The sequence below is a fragment of the Rattus norvegicus genome, chromosome 9 (assembly GCF_036323735.1).
Source record: "Rattus norvegicus strain BN/NHsdMcwi chromosome 9, GRCr8, whole genome shotgun sequence".
In the NCBI taxonomy this organism is placed as follows: domain Eukaryota; kingdom Metazoa; phylum Chordata; class Mammalia; order Rodentia; family Muridae; genus Rattus; species Rattus norvegicus.
Window position 1 is genome coordinate 88,308,505 of NC_086027.1, and position 17,574 is coordinate 88,326,078.

General features: G+C 40.6%; 3 pseudogenes; 1 reads left to right on the plus strand and 2 right to left on the minus strand.

Annotated features, from left to right (window-relative positions):
• Nucleotides 1-6,079: 6,079 nt before the first annotated feature.
• Eef1a1-ps8 (eukaryotic translation elongation factor 1 alpha 1, pseudogene 8) lies at nt 6,080-7,471 on the minus strand (annotated as a pseudogene).
• A 2,089-nt stretch (nt 7,472-9,560) lies between these two features.
• The window catches only part of Rpsa-ps11 (ribosomal protein SA, pseudogene 11), a 43,075-nt pseudogene continuing 35,061 nt past the window's right edge, over nt 9,561-17,574 (plus strand).
• Nucleotides 10,457-10,570, minus strand: LOC120094936 (small nucleolar RNA SNORA17; annotated as a pseudogene).

Here is a 17,574-nt window from a genome sequence, read left to right on the forward strand (position 1 = left end):
ATGTTTTAAAGGGGTTATTTGATTCTCTGGAGTCTAACTCCTAGAGTTCTTAGTACATATTGGATATTAGCCCTCTATCGGATGTAGGATTGGTAAAGATCTTTTCCCAATCTGTTGGTTGCCATTTTGTCCTAATGACAATGTCCTTTGCCTTACAGAAGCTTTGCAATTTTATGAGGTCCCATTTGTTGATTCTTGATCTTAGAGTATAAGCTATTGGTGTTCTGTCAAGGAAATTTTCCCCTGTGCCCAAGTGTTGGAGGCTCTGACCTACTTTTTCTTCTATTACTTTCAGTATTCCTAGTCTTATGTAGAGGTCCAAGATCTACTTGGACTTAAATTTTGTACAGGGCAATAAGAATGGATCAATTTCATTCTTCTACATGCTGACCTCCAGTTAAATCAAAACCATTTGTTGAAAAGGCTGTCTCTTTTCCACTGGATGGTTTTAACTCCTTTGTCAAAAATCAAGTGAACATAGGTATGTGGGTTCATTTCTGGGTCTTCAATTCTATTCCATTGATCTTCCTGTCTGTCTCTATACCAATACCATACAGTTTTTATCACTATTATTCTGTAATACAGCTTGAGGTCAGGGATGGTGATTCCCCCAGAAGTCCTTTTATGGTTCAGGATAGTTTTCGCTATCCTGGGTCCTTTGTTATTCCAAATAAATTTGCAAATTGCTCTTTCTAACTCTGTAAAGAATTGACTTGGGATTTTGATGGAAATTGCACTGAATTTGTACATTGCTTTTGGCAAAATGGCCATTTTTACTATATTAATCCTTCCAATCCATGAGCATGGGAGATCTTTCCATCTTCTGAGATCTTCTTTGATTTCTTTCTTCAGAGACTTGAAGTTCTTGTCATACAGATCTTTCACTTTCTTGGAAAGAGTCACACCAAGGTATTTTATGTTATTTGTAACTATTGTGAAGGGTGTCATTTCCCTAATTTCTTTTTCAGCCTGTTTATCCTTTGAGTAGAGGAAGACTACTGATCTATTTGAATTTTATATCCAGGCACTTTGCTGAAGTTGTTTATCAGGCTTAATAGTTCTCTGGTGGAATTATTGGGGTCACTTAAGTATACTATCATATCATCTGTAAATAGTGATATTTTGACCTCTTCCCTTCCAAATTGTATCCCTTTGACCTCCTTTTGTTGTCTCATTGCTCTATATAGGACTTCGAGTACTATATTGAACATGTAGGGAGAGAGTGCCCAGCCTTGTCTAGTCCCTGATTTTAGCGGGATTGCTTCAAGTTTCTCTCCATTTAGCTTGATGGTGGCTACTGGTTTGCTGAATATCGCTTTTTATTATGTTTAGGTATGGGCCTTGAATTCTGATCTTTCCAAGACTTTTAAAAGAAATTTGAATTTTGTCAAATGCTTTCTCAGCATCTAATGAGATGAGCATGTGGTTTTTGTTCTTTGAGTTTGTTTATATACTAGATTATGCTGATGGATTTCCAAATATTGAACCCCCCCTGCATCCCTGGAATGAAGCCTACTTGATGGTGATGGATGATCATTTTGATGTATTCTTGGATTCGGTTTGCAAGAATCTTATTGAGTATTTTAGCATCAATATTCATAAGGGAAATTTGTCTGAAGTTCTCTTTCTTTGTTGAGTCTTTGTGTGGTTTAGGTATAACGTAATTGTGGCTTCATAGAAGGAATTGGGTAGTGTTCCTTCTATTTCTATTTTGTGTAATAGGTTGAAGAGTATTGGCATTATGTCTTCTATGATAGTCTGACAGAATTCTGCACCAAACCCATCTAGCCCTGGACTTTTTTTGGTTGGGAGACTTTTAATGACTGCTTCTATTTCTTTATGGGACTATTTAGATGGTTTATCTGATGCTGATTTACCTTTGGTACCTGATATCTGTCTAGAAAATTGTCCATTTCATCCAGATTCTCCATTTTTGTTGAGTATAGGTTTTTATAGTAGAATCTGATGATTTTTTTAATGTCCTCAGGTTCTGTTTTTATGTCTCCCTTTTTATTTCTGATTTTGTTAATTTGGACACTCTCTCTGTGCCCTCTCGTTAGTCTGGCTAAGGGTTTATCTATCTTGTTGATTTTCTCAAAGAACCAGCTACTGGTTTTGTTGATTCTTTGTATAGTCCTTTTTGTTTCTACTTGGTTGATTTCAGTCCTGAGTTTGATTATTTCCTGCCTTCTACTCCTCTTAGGTGTTTTTTCTTCTTTTTGTTCTAGAACTTTCAGGTGTGCTGTCAAGCTGCTAGTTTATGCTCTCTCCAGTTTCTTTTTGGAGACACTCAGAGGTATAAGTTTTCCTCTTAGCACTGTTTTCATTCTGTCCCGTAAGTTTGGGTATGTTGTGCCTTCATTTTCATTAAATTCCAAAAAGTCTTTAATTTCTTTATTTATTCCTTGACCAAGTTATCGAGCAAAGCATTGTTCAACTTCCATGTGTATGTGGGCGTTCTGTCATTATTATTGTTATTGAAGACCAGCCTTATTAGTTCATGGTGATTTGATAGGATGCATGGGATTATTTCAATCTTCTTGTGTCTGTTGAGACCTGTTTTGTGACCAACTATATGGCTAGTTTTGGAGAAGATACCATGCGGTGCTGAGAAGAAGGTATATTCTTTTGTTTTAGGATGAAATGTTCTATAGATATCTAATAAATCCATTTGGTTCATAACTTCTGTTAGTTTCACTGTGTCTCTCTTTAGTTTCTGTTTCCATGATCTCTCCATTACTAAGAGTGGGGTGTTGAAGTCACCCACTATTATTGCGTGAGGTGCAATGTGTGCTTTGAGTTTTAGCAAAGTTTCTTTTATGAATGTGGCTGCCCTTGCATTTAGAGCATAGATATTCAGAATTGAGAGTTAATCTTTGTGGACTTTTCCTTTGATGAGTATGAAGTGTCTTTTCTTATCTTTCCTGATAATTTTTGGTTGAAAGTTGACTTTATTAGATATCAGAATGGCTATTCTAACTTGTTCCACTTGCTTGGAGAATTTTTCCCAGCCTTTTATTCTAAGCAAGTGTCTGTCTTATCACTGATGTGCATTTCCTGTATGCAGCAAAATGTTGAGTCCTGTTTAGATATCCAGTATGTTAGTCTATGTCTTTAATTGGGGATTTGAGTCCATTGATTTTGAGAGATATTGGCAACCAATGATTGTTGTTTCCTATTATTTTTGTTGTTAGAGGTAGAATTATGTTTGTGGGGCTATTTTTTTGGGGGGGGGGCTAGTTGAAAGATTACTTTCTTGCTTTTCCTAGGGTGTAGTTTCCCTCCTTGTATTGGAGTTTTCCATCTTTTATCCTTTGTAGGACTGAATTTGTGGAAAGATACTGTGTAAATTTTGTTTTGTCATGGAATAACTTGGTTTCTCCAGCTTTCATAGTCTCTGTTGAGAAGTCTGGTGTAATTCTGAAAGGTCTGCCCTTATATGTTGCTTGACCTTTTTCCCTTACTGCTTTTAATATTCTTTGTTTAGTACATTTGGTGTTTTGACTATTATGTGATGGGAAGAATTTCTTTTCTGGTCTAATCTATTTGGAGTTCTGTAAGCTTCTTGTACGCTATGGGCATCTCTTTCTTTAGGTTAGGGAAGTTTTCTTCTATAATTTTGCTGAAGGTATTTACTAGCCCTTTAAGTTGGGAATCTTCATTCTTTCCTATAGCTATTATCCTTAGGTTTGATCTTCTTACTGTGTCCTGGATTTCATGGATGCTCTGGGTTAGGATCTTTTTGTGTTTTTCATTTTCTTTGATGGTTGTCTCAACGTTTTTATATGGCATCTTCTACCCCTGAGATTCTCTCTTCTATCTCCTGTTGGTGGTGCTTGCATCTATGACTCCTGATCTCTTTCCTAGGTTTTCTATCTCCAGGGTTGTCTCCCTTTGTAATTTCTTTGTTTCTATTTCCATTTTTAGACCCTGGATAGTTTTGTGCAATTCTTTCACCTGTTCGGTTGTATTTTCCTGTAATTCTTTAAGGAATTTTTGTGTTTCCTCTTTAAGGGCTTCTACCTGTTTACCTGTGTTGTCCTGTATTTCATTAAGGGAGTTATTTATGTCTTTCTTAAAGTCCTCTAACATCATCATGAGATGTGATTTTAAGTCAGAATCTTGTTTTTCCAGTGTGTTGGGGTAGCCAGGACTTGCTGTGGTGGGAAAACTAGGTTCTGAAGGTTCCAAGTGGCCTTGATTTCTGCTGTTTTGTTTCTTGTACTTGCTTCTTGCCATCTGGTTATCTCTGGTGTTAGCTGGTCTTGCTGTCTCTGACAGTGGCTTGACCCTCCTGTAAGTCTGTTAGCATTCCTGGGAGACCAGCTCTTTTCTGGCAGGATTTGGGTACCAAGAGCTGTGGTACAGGGTCAGCTCCAGGTGCACATGAAAACTGGAAGGATCCTGTCCCAGACTGTGCCTCAGCTCCTGTGTCCCAAGGGCTCCAGGACCACACTACTTTCAATCTTCCTGTTACCAACCAGTTAATATTAATAATTTTTGGTTATATCATTCTAGAACTCATTTTTAATACTCATCCTTAAAACATTTAAAAGCCTTCCTTGATTTCTTGTTTCAGCCAACTCCCATTCTTGTCTCTGTTCTCAAAGAAACTTTTCAAGGAAGTAATCACAACTCCTTTTTTTCTCCACCACACAGCCAACACTGCTGAAATCTGCCCTCTGCTCCTACCATTCCATTGAAAACCCACTATGCTCACAATAACCACTTCATCACCTAGCTCATGGTAAACATTTCCTACCAACCTCTGCTATTGTCTAGATTCCAACCCCCCCTTTCACACACATACATACACACACACACACACACACACACACACACGGACACACACACGGACACACACACGGACACACACAAATAATCTATATGATGAAAATTAATCTTTAATGTGATGGTGTTAAGAGATGTGGTCTTCTAAAACAATGATAAGAGCATCCTGAGATTCCTGCCCTCATCATTATAGTCAGTTCGGTTGAACCCTTATAAAGTAGGCTCAGGTGAATCATTTGCTCCTTTGCTATGGAAGGACCAAAGAAGATATCATGAAGAAGCCAGGAATGGTGATGGATGCCTGTAATTCCAGAACTTAAGGGGTAGAGACAGGAAGGAAAGGCAAGAGAGGGGGGTTGGTAAAATCGTGTGCATAGAACAAAGCCTTATCAAACGATGAATTTGCCCTTGCTCATGGATATTCTAGACCCCAGAATTGTGACAAATGAATTTCTGGTGATCGTATGTTGCCTAATTTAAATTACTTCTTTTCTATTTCAATCTAAATTGGCAAGAGGATGTAGGCTTAGTATTGTTTACTTGTTCTTTTAAAAAGATGCTATTTATACTTCACACTACTTTACACCCTCATGTCCTTCCTGTGTCTCAAGATGTTTTTTATCCCCTGCCTACCACTTAGTACTAGTGGATTCCAGGCTTTGTGCTGGACCCTTTTACCATCTTACTATTTATAAACCTGTAGAGATATTCCTTACTTTCATGCCTTCAATGACCTAGGTAGTGGGTACACGGTGGAGTAAGACCATCTAAGTTCAATCCTAAGTTTTACTACTAACCACAGGCTATGTGGCTCAGTCATTCATTAATTGCACTAAGTTGCAAGACTCACATTCACAAGTTGTGATGCTACCACATAAGGCAGCTATGAGGAGAGACATAATGAACATATCACTCATAAAGCAATGCCTGTTTATTAAGCCATCAACTATTTTGGTGGTTGTGGTGGTGGTGGTGCTTTCTCATTGAACTTGTTTTAGTGAGTCTCTGTTGGGTTATTTTCATTAAAAGTACTGACTTTTGAAAACCAATAACTTAAAACTCTCTCTCTCTCTCTCACACACACACACACACACACACACACACACATACACACATACACACACACGAAGTAGTCCACAAAACAGTCTCCTTGCCTTTTAAAGGTTTTACAGTGCATTGTGTCATTAACCAGTCTTTTACTATTAAATTAAATGGCCATTTGAGACAATTCTGAGACCATTCTTCCACGACCGATTCAGATTGGGATGGCAGGTGCTAAAGATAATGTTCATTTAGCCTTCTGCACTATCTGAGCAGACTTGATGCCAGCTCCGGCAGCCTTCTTGTCCACAGCTTTGATACCACCCACAGCAACTGTCTGCCTCATGTCGTGAGCAGCAGAAATGACTCAGTGGAGGATAGTCAGAGAAACACTCAACACATGGGCTTGCCTGGGACCATATCAACAATGGGCGTCTCACCAGATTTGAAGAATTTAGGGCCATCTTCCGGCTTCTTACCAGAACAACAATTAATCTTTAAGCTCAGCAAGCTTGCAACTAGAACAACAGTCTTCCTTTTAGCTCAGCAAGCTTGCAACTCTATGAGCTCTCTGACAATCCAGTCCAATGCTATGGCCATCTCTGGTTTGACCCAGATGGTCCCTGATAGTCACCTGAGCAGTAGAGTCAGCAGCTTCCATTGGTGGGTCATTTTTGCTCTCTCCAACAGTGTTGCTACATCTGACATCTTTGGCAGACACATTCTTCACATCGAAGCCCACATTCCGAGGAAGAGCTTCGCCCAAAACTTTGTGGTGCATTTAAACAGACTTTGCTTCTGTTGTGACAGGGACTGGAGCAAAAGGAACTACCATGACTCATTTGAGAACACCAGTCTCTACTCAACCCACAAAGATAAATACCAGTATCATCGATTTTATAGACATCATGGAGGATCAGTCTCAAAGGCTTGTCAGTTGAATGAGGGGAACAACACAAAGCTTCTGACACTGTGGTCCCACTGGCACTACCATCTCTGGATGGCTCCCCATCTCTTGTTCCATGGAATATCAAGTCCTTGACTCCAACATGCTGTCACCTTTCCAACCAAAAATTGGCACAGATGTTACAGTGTCGGGATTGTAGCCATTTTTTTTTTAAAGTACTGACTCCCTTAACAGTTCATTCATAGATCTGCAGGCTATAGGGTAGTTCAGTGGAATACATTTTACTGCCACCAAAAATCTATCTTATATACTGAGTATAAGTCAAAAGGGTATGGTCACAGGTCTGGCCGTTCTTAGAGATACAAGCTTCAAGTTCACCAACACCAATAACAACAACCAGAACAGCATAGTTAGCCTGATATGTGCCTGAAATCATGTTTTTTTAATAAAGTCTCTGTGTCCTGGGGCATCAGCAATAGTCACACAGATTTACTGGTCTCAGATTTCCACAGAGAATTGTCAATGATGATACCGTGTTCTCTCTCAGCTTTCAGTTAGACACAAACATACTGGAAAGCTCCTTTTCCCATCTTGGCAGCCTCCTTTTTAACATTTCAATGGCTCCTTTGCTGATTTCACTACATTTGTAGACCAAATGGCCAGTCACAATGACTTGGCCAAATCTATGTGTCCAATAACAACAATGTTGGTATGAGTTAGTTCCTTTCCCATTTTGGCTTTGCATTAGCAGTAGTTTTACAACACCAGCCTTCTGACAGCAAACGAGTTTTGGGGTGCTTATTTCTTTTAAACCTGATTGTCTGACCCAAATATTTTCTGAAATTTGGAAATCAATAATACCCTATAGACCATTCAAATATCAAGAAATTATACTTTAAAATGACCATTCCCCCTATCTTTGACAAATATATTCCCATTCTTGTGCTCCCCATCTTTAAGAATAGCACCCCATTTGTGTGATTGTATACACTAGAGTCATGTGAAATTGGAAGATTCTCTGCACACTCTAATCCTCCCGTCCTCACTGCCTCTACTCTGAAGTAGTCTACCAGCTTCCACTCAGATGACTGCTGCCGAGCCACCTCCAGTCCAGCATCCATTCTGCAGGCAAAATGTTCATCTTAGGCTACCACTCTGAGCAGTTCTTACGTCCTCCTCTCTCCTTGTTTCTAGGGTTTTCACACGTACACATACACACACACACACACACACACACACACACACTACCCTACACAAGCACATATGTAAATCATCCTGTATTCTTCTATCTAATACTTAAGTTATCAGTCTTCCTCACCCAGAAACATCAGTGAAAATAAAGTCTGATCTTCATGACAACCCCAGGCTGGCTAATACAGAGCTTGTGTTGGTGAGAAAGTGACTTGAAGGCTGGAGACTTGCTTTTTTTTTTTTTTTCTTTCTCTTTTCCATCCTTTACACACATGTGTTCAATTCCATTGTTTTTTTCCATATTTTTCTCACAAATATTACCTTCATTGGAAATAAGAGAGAACGAGAGATTTTAGTCATTTTGACAGATGTAAGATAGAACTGCAAAGTTGTTTTGATTTACATTTCCCTGATGGCTAAAAATGTTGAACATTTCTTTAAGTGTTTCTCAGACATTTGAGTTTCCTCTGTTGAGAATTCTCTGTTTAGATCTGTGCCCCATTTTTAATTGTATTATTTAGTTTGTTGATGTCTAGTTTCTTGAGTTCTTTATATATTTTGAATATTAGCCCCCTGCCAGATGGGGAAATAGTGAAGATACGACAAAAAGGCTGACATTTTGTCGTATTGACTATGTCCTTTGCCTTACAAAAGCATTTCTGTTTCATGCAGTCCCTTTTATTAATTATTGATACTAGTGTGTATGCTATTTGTGTTCTGTTCTGGGCATTGTCTCCTGTGTCAATGAGTTCAAAGCTATCCCTCATTTTTCTTCTATCAGGTTCAAGGTTTTTTGGTTTTATGTTGAGGCCTTTGATCTACTTTGACATGAGTTTGTGCAAGGTGTAAGGTTTGGGTCTATTTGCGTTCTTCTATATATTGACATCCAGCTAGACCAGCACCATTTGTTGAAGATGATTTATTTTTGTCCATTGTGTGAATTTCACATCGTGTACCCCAATCTCACTCATCTTCCCCTCCCCTCATACCTGCCATCCACCCTCCAACAGAGAAAAGAAGTTTCATTGTGGAAGCTGTAATGTGTCACTGTGTGTCTCACAATATACTCTTTTGTCCACACTTCTTTGTTTGCAAATATTAATTGCAATGACTCGTTGGTCTGGTATATGGCCTCTGGCTTCTGCTACTCTATTGATACTGGATCCTCATGGAATTGCTCTCAGATATACTGTTGGGAACTGTTCTCAGATATTCTGTTGTTGCCTTGTGTCTTAGAGATCCTGTAGCTTTGGATCTGTAGGACCAGCCCCTTCATATACTTTAGCAGTTTATGGATTGAGTAAATGTTAGGGTGGGCCAATGCAAAGCCCTGAATCTGTGCCTGAGAGTTATCTGAGCAGGTCAACCTCCCTGCTATCCCACTCTCACGCCCTTGGGTCTGGCTCACCAGCAAGCCCGCATCCAGAACTAGCACTTCTGCACTGCCAGTGGAGGTATAGGGTCTTCTCTCCCAGGTCTTATAGCAGATGAGGGCAGGGTCAGCTCTCCTGCTCTGATGACCTTAGGGTCAACTCTTGTGCCTGCTATTGGTGTCAAAGGACATCTCTCTCTTGCCCATGTCACTGCATGGCAAACAAGTAGCAGGGCCAACTCTCCCACACTCGAACCCATGGGGCAGTTCACCCACAACTCCCATATCCAGGGCCAGCTCTACTGTACTGCCCAGGTGAGGTGCAGGGCCTGGTCTTCTAAGTGCTGCAGCTGGTCAGAGATAGGGACAACTCTTCTGCTCTCATGATCCCAGAGCTAGTTCTCTGGTGTACCACAGTGTGAGAGGTGAGCTGAGAGAAGGTTATATCTCCCTTGTCCAAGGGGTAGGGCCATGTCTCCCATATTCATATCCTCAGGGACCAGCTCATTTGCAACTCCATCAGTGTGTGGAGCCCACTCTCCCAAGTACTCCAGCTTGCTAGGGGTGAGGTCAGTTCTCCAACTCTCATCCCTCAGGGCCAGCTCTCCCATGATGTCCAAGTGAGAAGTGGAGCCAGTTTTGCACAGCTCTCAAAATCAACATGTTCCTGAGCAGCAGCCCAGACCAGGGACATCCACTTGGCCTTTGTTGTTAACGAACCCCTGCTGCTGCAGGGCCATGCACTCAGACATGGTCTCCAGTGGCAGCTCAGCCAGAGCCACATCATGGTCAAAGGGGGCATCACTGGCTACTCACATCAGGCTGTTCCTCACTACCCTCAAGTCTCTAGTTCTGCCTATCTTTGTTACGCCCACATCCTTCTGTTTCTCTTTCTCTTTCATTTCTCTACTGTCTACTTGTTCCTCTTAATGGCAGCTGGGTTCTCTGAGTGTCTGGGGTCATCTCAGGAATAGTCTCCTTTGTTCATGCATTATGTCACTGGGTAGGGGTCATCTTGGGCATGGTCTGCCTATCATTCCCTTCAACCTTCCCCCACCAGGCCTGTGAGGCATGTGGTTGTCTCAAGCTAGTTTCCTATCCAGGTCCCATGGTGCCCAACTGGTGGTTGTCTCAGGCTTGCTTTTTCTTTAGAGAATGTTAGTCTGCTAATCATTCAGATGTTCCTATATCAGAACACTGATATAGCCTCTCTCCTCTTGCCACCTCTGATGCTCATGAGACACACCTGCAGTGCTTTTAGGGATAAGCTATTTATGACTTCTTTAGAAAAAAAAATCAGGTATCCATAGGAGTGTGGGTTTATGTCTAGGTCTTTGACTCACTTCCATTGATCAAACTGTCTGTTTTTATGCCAATATGATGCAGTATTTATTATTACAGCTCTGTAGTACAGCTTGAGACCGGGGATGGTGATGCCTCTGGCAATTCTTTTATTGTATAGGATTTTTTTTTTAGTTCTCTCCTGGGTTTTTTGTCTTTCCATATGAAGTTGCTCATTTGTGGATCCCTTTTTTCTCTCCCACTAGATTGCCTTGCTCAGCCTGGTATATGTCTGGTCTTATTGTAGCTTGTTATCCCATGTGTGTTTGATGACCCTGGGAAATCTGCTCTTCTCTGAGAAGAGGAGGAGGGTGGGTCTGAGGAAGGAGGGAGGCCTAGGGTAGGGGAAAGTTTGGGGAGGGGGGAGGGAGGAGAAAATGCAGTCCGGATGTAATATATGAGAGAAGAATAAAATTAAAATTAATAAGAAAGATATAATAAACAACATAATTGTGTCTATGGGTACAAACCCATAGCCAATATTATAATAAATTTAGAAAACCTGAGGGATTGGGGATTTAGCTCAGTGGTAGAGCGCTTGCCTAGCAAGCACAAGGCCCTGGGTTCGGTCCCGAGCTCTGAAGAAAAAAAAAAGAAGAAATAAATTTAGAAAACCTGAAAAAAAAAGAGAGAACAACCAAGAGTAACACAAGAGAAGAATACATATGGATGCTTTTTTTTTTTTATTAACTTGAGTATTTCTTATATACATTTCAAGTGTTATTCCCTTTCCCGGTTTCCGGGCAAACATCCCCCTCCCCCCTCCCCTTCCTTATGGGTGTTCCCCTCCCAACCCTCCCCCCATTGCCGCCCTCCCCCCATAGTCTAGTTCACTGGGGGTTCAGTCTTAGCAGGACCCAGGGCTTCCCCTTCCACTGGTGCTCTTACTAGGATATTCATTGCTACCTATGGGGTCAGAGTCCAGGGTCAGTCCATGTATAGTCTTTAGGTAGTGGCTTAGTCCCTGGAAGCTCTGGTTGCTTGACATTGTTGTACTTTTGGGGTCTCGAGCACCTTCAAGCTCTTCCAGTTCTTTCTCTGATTCCTTCAACGGGGGACCTATTCTCAGTTCAGTGGTTTGCTGCTGGCATTCGCCTCTGTATTTGCTGTATTCTGGCTGTGTCTCTCAGGAGCGATCTACATCTGGCTCCTGTCGGTCTGCACTTCTTTGCTTCATCCATCTTGTCTAATTGGGTGGCTGTATATGTATGGGCCACATGTGGGGCAGGCTCTGAATGGGTGTTCCTTCAGTCTCTGTTTTAATCTTTGCCTCTCCCTTCCCTGCCAAGGGTATTCTTTTTCCTCATTTAAAGAAGGAGTGAAGCATTCACATTTTGATCATCCGTCTTGAGTTTCGTTTGTTCTAGGGATCTAGGGTAATTCAAGCATTTGGGCTAATAGCCACTTATCAATGAGTGCATACCATGTATGTCTTTCTGTGATTGGGTTAGCTCACTCAGGATGATATTTGATATACAGACCCTAGATTCAACTGTACACACCTAAGACATGAAAGAGAGAAAGAGAGAGAGAGGGGGGGGGGGTGAGGGATTGAGCCAGCAGGAGTTGGGGAGGTAAACATCAGGAAGTAATAGGGACAAATGTGGACATAGCACAGTGATACATCTACATCACAATGTTATAACGAAACACACCATTTTGGCCATGACTTAAAAATCAATTCTAAATGATGATATAATTTATAGAAAGCATCTTGTAACTGACCAACCTGGGCTTTGTAATGAAACTTTACCTAAAACATAAGCAAAACACAAGATCTTTCCCACCTACAGAAGATGAACAGAGATACAGAATTCTTCTCCACCTCAACTTGTACACTTTTATTCCCCAATCCATCTTGGCTCTAGACTCACCAGAGCAGCCTTTTTGCAAATGTAGTTTACTGGTCTTGTTCATAACTTGCCCAAATCAGAACCTACAGGAAGTTAGATTTTAAATGTATCCCAGGTGACTTTGAAAATTGACTGGAACTGAAAACCCCTGCTGTCTATAATCCCAAGAAGGCCTGGATGCAGAATTACTAATCAAACTGACTCATCCCAAGCATTATACTAATGAATTACTGTGACATCCTTCCCAGGGCATCCAAAACAACATGGTGCCTTATTCTAATTAAAACCATAGTCCCGAAAGCTTCTTAAGACTTAAATTGAGGGGCTGGAGTGATGGCTCAGCGGTTAACAGCACTGACTGCTCTTCCAGAGAACCTGAGTTCAATTCCCAGCAACCACATGGGAAGAGCATAATTGAGGTGAAATCTTCTAGGTGTGTTTTCTCAGAGTTAGTGCACAGAAGCTGTGGTCCAGAGAGTGCTAGGGTTGCATTTCAAGATGGCAGCTAAACTTGGTAACGTCTAAGAGTCTCCCATGTGGTATTGATTATAAAGATATAAAGGGGTTATAGAGAACAACTGAGGCTCTCTCTCTGTGAGAGGCCATTGATGAAGGTGCAGCCTCAGTTGCAGTAGAAATCGTAGGATATTGGAGAAGCCAGGACCATGAGACATCCACTAAGGAGTCAAGCCAGCCTAAGTCTACTTGACATGGTATGTATATTATAGATAGTAAACTCAGAAAAGGGGAGCTCCCTGGGCTCTTTGGAGCACAAAAGATTGTGAGTCCCAGATTGCTGAGCCCCAGTTGACATTGATATAAGACTTTGGAACTAAACTGCTAGACTAGGTATTTTATATGCTGGATCTTCCCTTTGGATTATAAGAAAGTACTAACTTATGTTTTGTTTTACAGAAATCTACGGTTAGGATGTTTGCTGTTTTTAAAAGACTTTGAATTTTTGAAGTGTTTAATTTTTTTCAAGACTGAAAGACTTTTATATTGAGATGTTATGAGTCTTAGGGATGAATAAGAAAAGAAGATTTATGGTTTGAGAATAAAGTGTTTTGTCAAGCTGATGAGTGGTCAGGTTAGTTTTTATCAAGTTGACACAAACTTGAGTTGCCTAGGAAGAACAAACCTCACCTGAGGAATTGTATCTATCAAACCAGCTTGTGCATATGTTTGTGGGGCATTTTTTGGTTAGTGATTGATCTGAGAAGGCCAAGCCCAGTGAGTGTAATGCCATCCTGGGAAGATGGACCTGAATTGTATAAGAAAGCAAGTTGACCAAGCCATGAAAGGTGAGTCTGTAAGCAGCCTTCCTCCATGGTCTCTGCTTCAGTTCCTGCCTTCAGATTCCTCTTCAATTCCTCAATAATGGATCATAATGTGGGAAGTATAACCCAAACAACCCCTTTCTTTGCCTCTTATTAGTTTCAGGTCAGTGTTTTATCACAGCAAGCTAGAGCATTGACCAAAGACAAAAATTAACACATCAGCTTTGTCTGTGGAAGTCTGGGGACATTTCCTTGTCTAGGTCAAGCACAAAGCTGCCCTAATGGTGGGTATCAAGACACCTGTGGGTAAAACTGTAATGACAACCTGTATATCACACCAACTGGAATTTTGCAATTAACAATGACACACTATTTATCTTTATTATATCCTCTAAGTTTTGGATTGTAAAACATATCACAGAAACAATTATTCTATGGAATGGAGGTCATTTTTAAAGGTTAGGTCTAAGTAAAGATGTTGAGCACTTCAAACCAAAGCACCCCAAACAAACTGGATCCTAACTATGCCATCAATATCCCTTAATTGCAACCGATGGAGAATAGTTTCTTCAAATAACTTGACTTGAGCATACTTCTTTATTGTTTCACTTATAAAATGTTTGAGGCACACTGCAAAGGCAGGTGTGTGAAAAGCTTTCAGGTGGCTATTTTAAGTATGTGGTCATTTCCCCTTTCCACTTCAATATCCATCATGTAATAAACCCATGTTGGGTGAGTCATGGTTACAAAGCTGCAGGCTAGACTTTCATTCAGCAACCTCTCCAGTGAGCTACAAAGCTATGGCTCTCTAGATAGCCCTCAGCATCATGATATATCTACCAGGAGTCACGCCGTACAAACAACTTCATTTTAAAAAACCATTCTGAAATTGGGTGAATACTGTAGCTACTCTCTTAAAGAAAAACTGAATGGCTCAATATTATTCCAAATATTCATCTAATTAAGTTTTTGTCATTGTTACTATTACCATTATTTCAAGTAATCTGGTCAGGAGAGGGTATAATGCTTAGATAGAGAATAATTCAATGTGCTGTAGCCACTTTCTGCAAAGGAATTTAATTTACTGAGATGGCCTCACAAGAGAAATTCCCTAATACTTTCAGACAGTGTTAACAAATCCCTGGAAAGGACTTTTAGATAGATGAAGCTATTGTAAGCTGAACGATCCTACTAGGTAAGCACTATTTTTATCGCCAAGAAAACAGGCTGAAAGGAGGGACATTTTTCTTAAGGTCACAACTTGCTTAGTTTTTTTTCCCCCAATTTTCTTTTACTGTTTTAATTATTACTTGTGTGGGAATGGGTTTGTGGGTATGTGTACAAAAGGAGGTCAGAGGGGAATCAAATCTCCTGGAGCTGGAGTTACAGGCAGTTATGAGCTGCCTGATATGTGTGCTTGGACCTGTACTCAGGTCCTTTGCAAGAGGAATTATGCTCTTAACCACTGAGCCATGTCTCCAGACCACACAACTTGCATATTTTACTTGAGCTGTGAAACTTCAAACAAATGGTGCTGTTTAGCTCATACTTCCATGCATCATCTATAAAAAAATCTGACGAGATGTTGGAAATGTGTCTCAGTTGATACAGTGTAGTCTGTAACAATGTCCCATAACATTCACATGTCCCTGAGTTTAATCCCTAAACTACATAAATTATGTATGTGCATGACTATAATCTCAGCCTGTGGGAGGGAGAGGTAGAAGATCTAAAATTCTAGGCTACATAGTGGATTTGAAGCCAGCCTGGGCTATATATGACATGGCCTCAAAAGAAAGAAGAAAGAAAACAGACAGGCAAAATGAAAAAATGAACAAAAGGAAAAAATGAAGAGAAGAGAAGAGAAGAGAAGAGAAGAGAAGGGAAAGGAAGGGAAGGGAAGGGAAGGGAAGGGAAGGGAAGGGAAGGGAAGGGAAGGGAAGGGAAGGGAAGGGGAGGGAAGGGGAGGGAAGGGAAGGGAAGGGAAGGGAAGAGGAGGGGAGGCAAGGGGAGGGAAGGGGAGGGAAGGGGAGGGAAGGGGAAGGGAGAGGAGAGGAGAGGAGAGGAGAGGAGAGGAGAGGAGAGGAGAGGAGAGGAGAGGAGAGGAGAGGAGAGGAGAGAAGAGAGGGAAATGAGAGTCTTATTTGACTGCAAAATGAAAAAAGTAAGAATCAACTCAAAGAAGTGGGTCATCATTCTCCTCCTTCTGGTTTGAGGCAGCTCAGGGACTCAGAGATGCAAGGAATAAAGAACGACTTGGAAAACAGGAAACTGAGAACTAGTTCATTCTTTATCAGGAGCTGGCAACTGTCAAAGGACCTTTGGGACAGTATCCCCTCTAGCCATTCCACAGTGTCATATGCAACTTACTTGGGCAAGCTAATCAATGACAGATGCCACATCTGACCACCTCTAGTTATCTAAGAAAGGATTCCCTACTTTGTCAGGGATTGGACAAAGCAAATAGAAGGATTGTGAATATGAATTAGTTCAGCATGACTCCACCAAGAGGGAAAGAAGATTGTTCCAAAGAATTGTGAAAGAAGAAAAATCTCATTAAAAAAAAATCACCAAAGGCCAGCAAATGGCTTTGGCAAATACTTAAGTTCCTGAGACATGAGAATTACAGATGATATGCTCAAAAGGTCAGGCATGGGAGATGGTCAAAGAAGCATGGTAAGAGCAATGTCGTTCTTCAAGAATGAAGCTTGACATAAGAAGAAAGGAGACAGAGACAATAAAGCTGGGGACTCTGCAGGAAAACATTACCCAGCCTCTTCCTGTCGTAGTGCATACCACATACCAGGAAACATTTATATAGGCTAGAACATGAAAACCAAGAAAATCTGTGAGGTGAAAGCCTTGTTAAGAACTTAGACAAAGCATTTGCCACTGTAGGGAGAAACCAAGGCAGAAAATAAACTGATAAAAATGAGAAAGTGGGATATACCAATGCAGTTCTTTAGCTCATGGGGTACCTTTCAAGAAATGGAGACACACTGCATCATCGTTGGTTTAGTGCCATGGCGGGGTAATAGTTTGTGTAAGGCATTACTTGATGGCACAGAGGCAACGTGTGTAAGTCATTGACTTGTCACACGGCCAAGTTACTTGACAACTTTATTTGCTTTCAGGATTCAATGTAGAACTTATTTCGTACCACACTTGCCCTGATGTTCCTGTTCAAATTACCAAAACCTTTGGGTTTTGGTTTTTAATCTTCCTTATAGAGTTTTTTCTGCTTTGTTTTGCATTAGGAAGCAGTGGTCAGTGTAACCACCCATTGTGAACATCAGACTTATAACCCTTTTGGATCCTGAAGGACCCTGAAGGCAACTTTATACAGCTCTGGCTACAAAAGAATGACAGCGAAGACCCCATTCTCCTCATTAAGTTAAACCACAGAGGAGGCTGAAGCACCTGGGGGAGTTGGTTGATTTTAGCAAATAAGTAGGATATGATTTAGAATAAGTACTCCTATCATTTTACTCTAGAAGGATGACAGTAGCCTACGGCATAATTGAAAAAAATAAAAGTTACTGCTAAATTATTCATCTTAAATTTGCAATGAAACAAGAAATCCAGTTTCTTTAAAAACTGTTTGAATATTTTAAAATCATGTAAGGAAAATTGAATGTGATCATAAAATAAGGAAGAGCCTTAAACAGTTGTAAGAATTTTGAAGTAGCAACAGCATTAACTCTTGGCTACAGGGGGTCTACAAAGCAAATGATCTTGTGAGGCTAATTGCTAAAATGTTCCTAATTTGTTTCCCAGGGTTTGAAACAGCTTTTAATT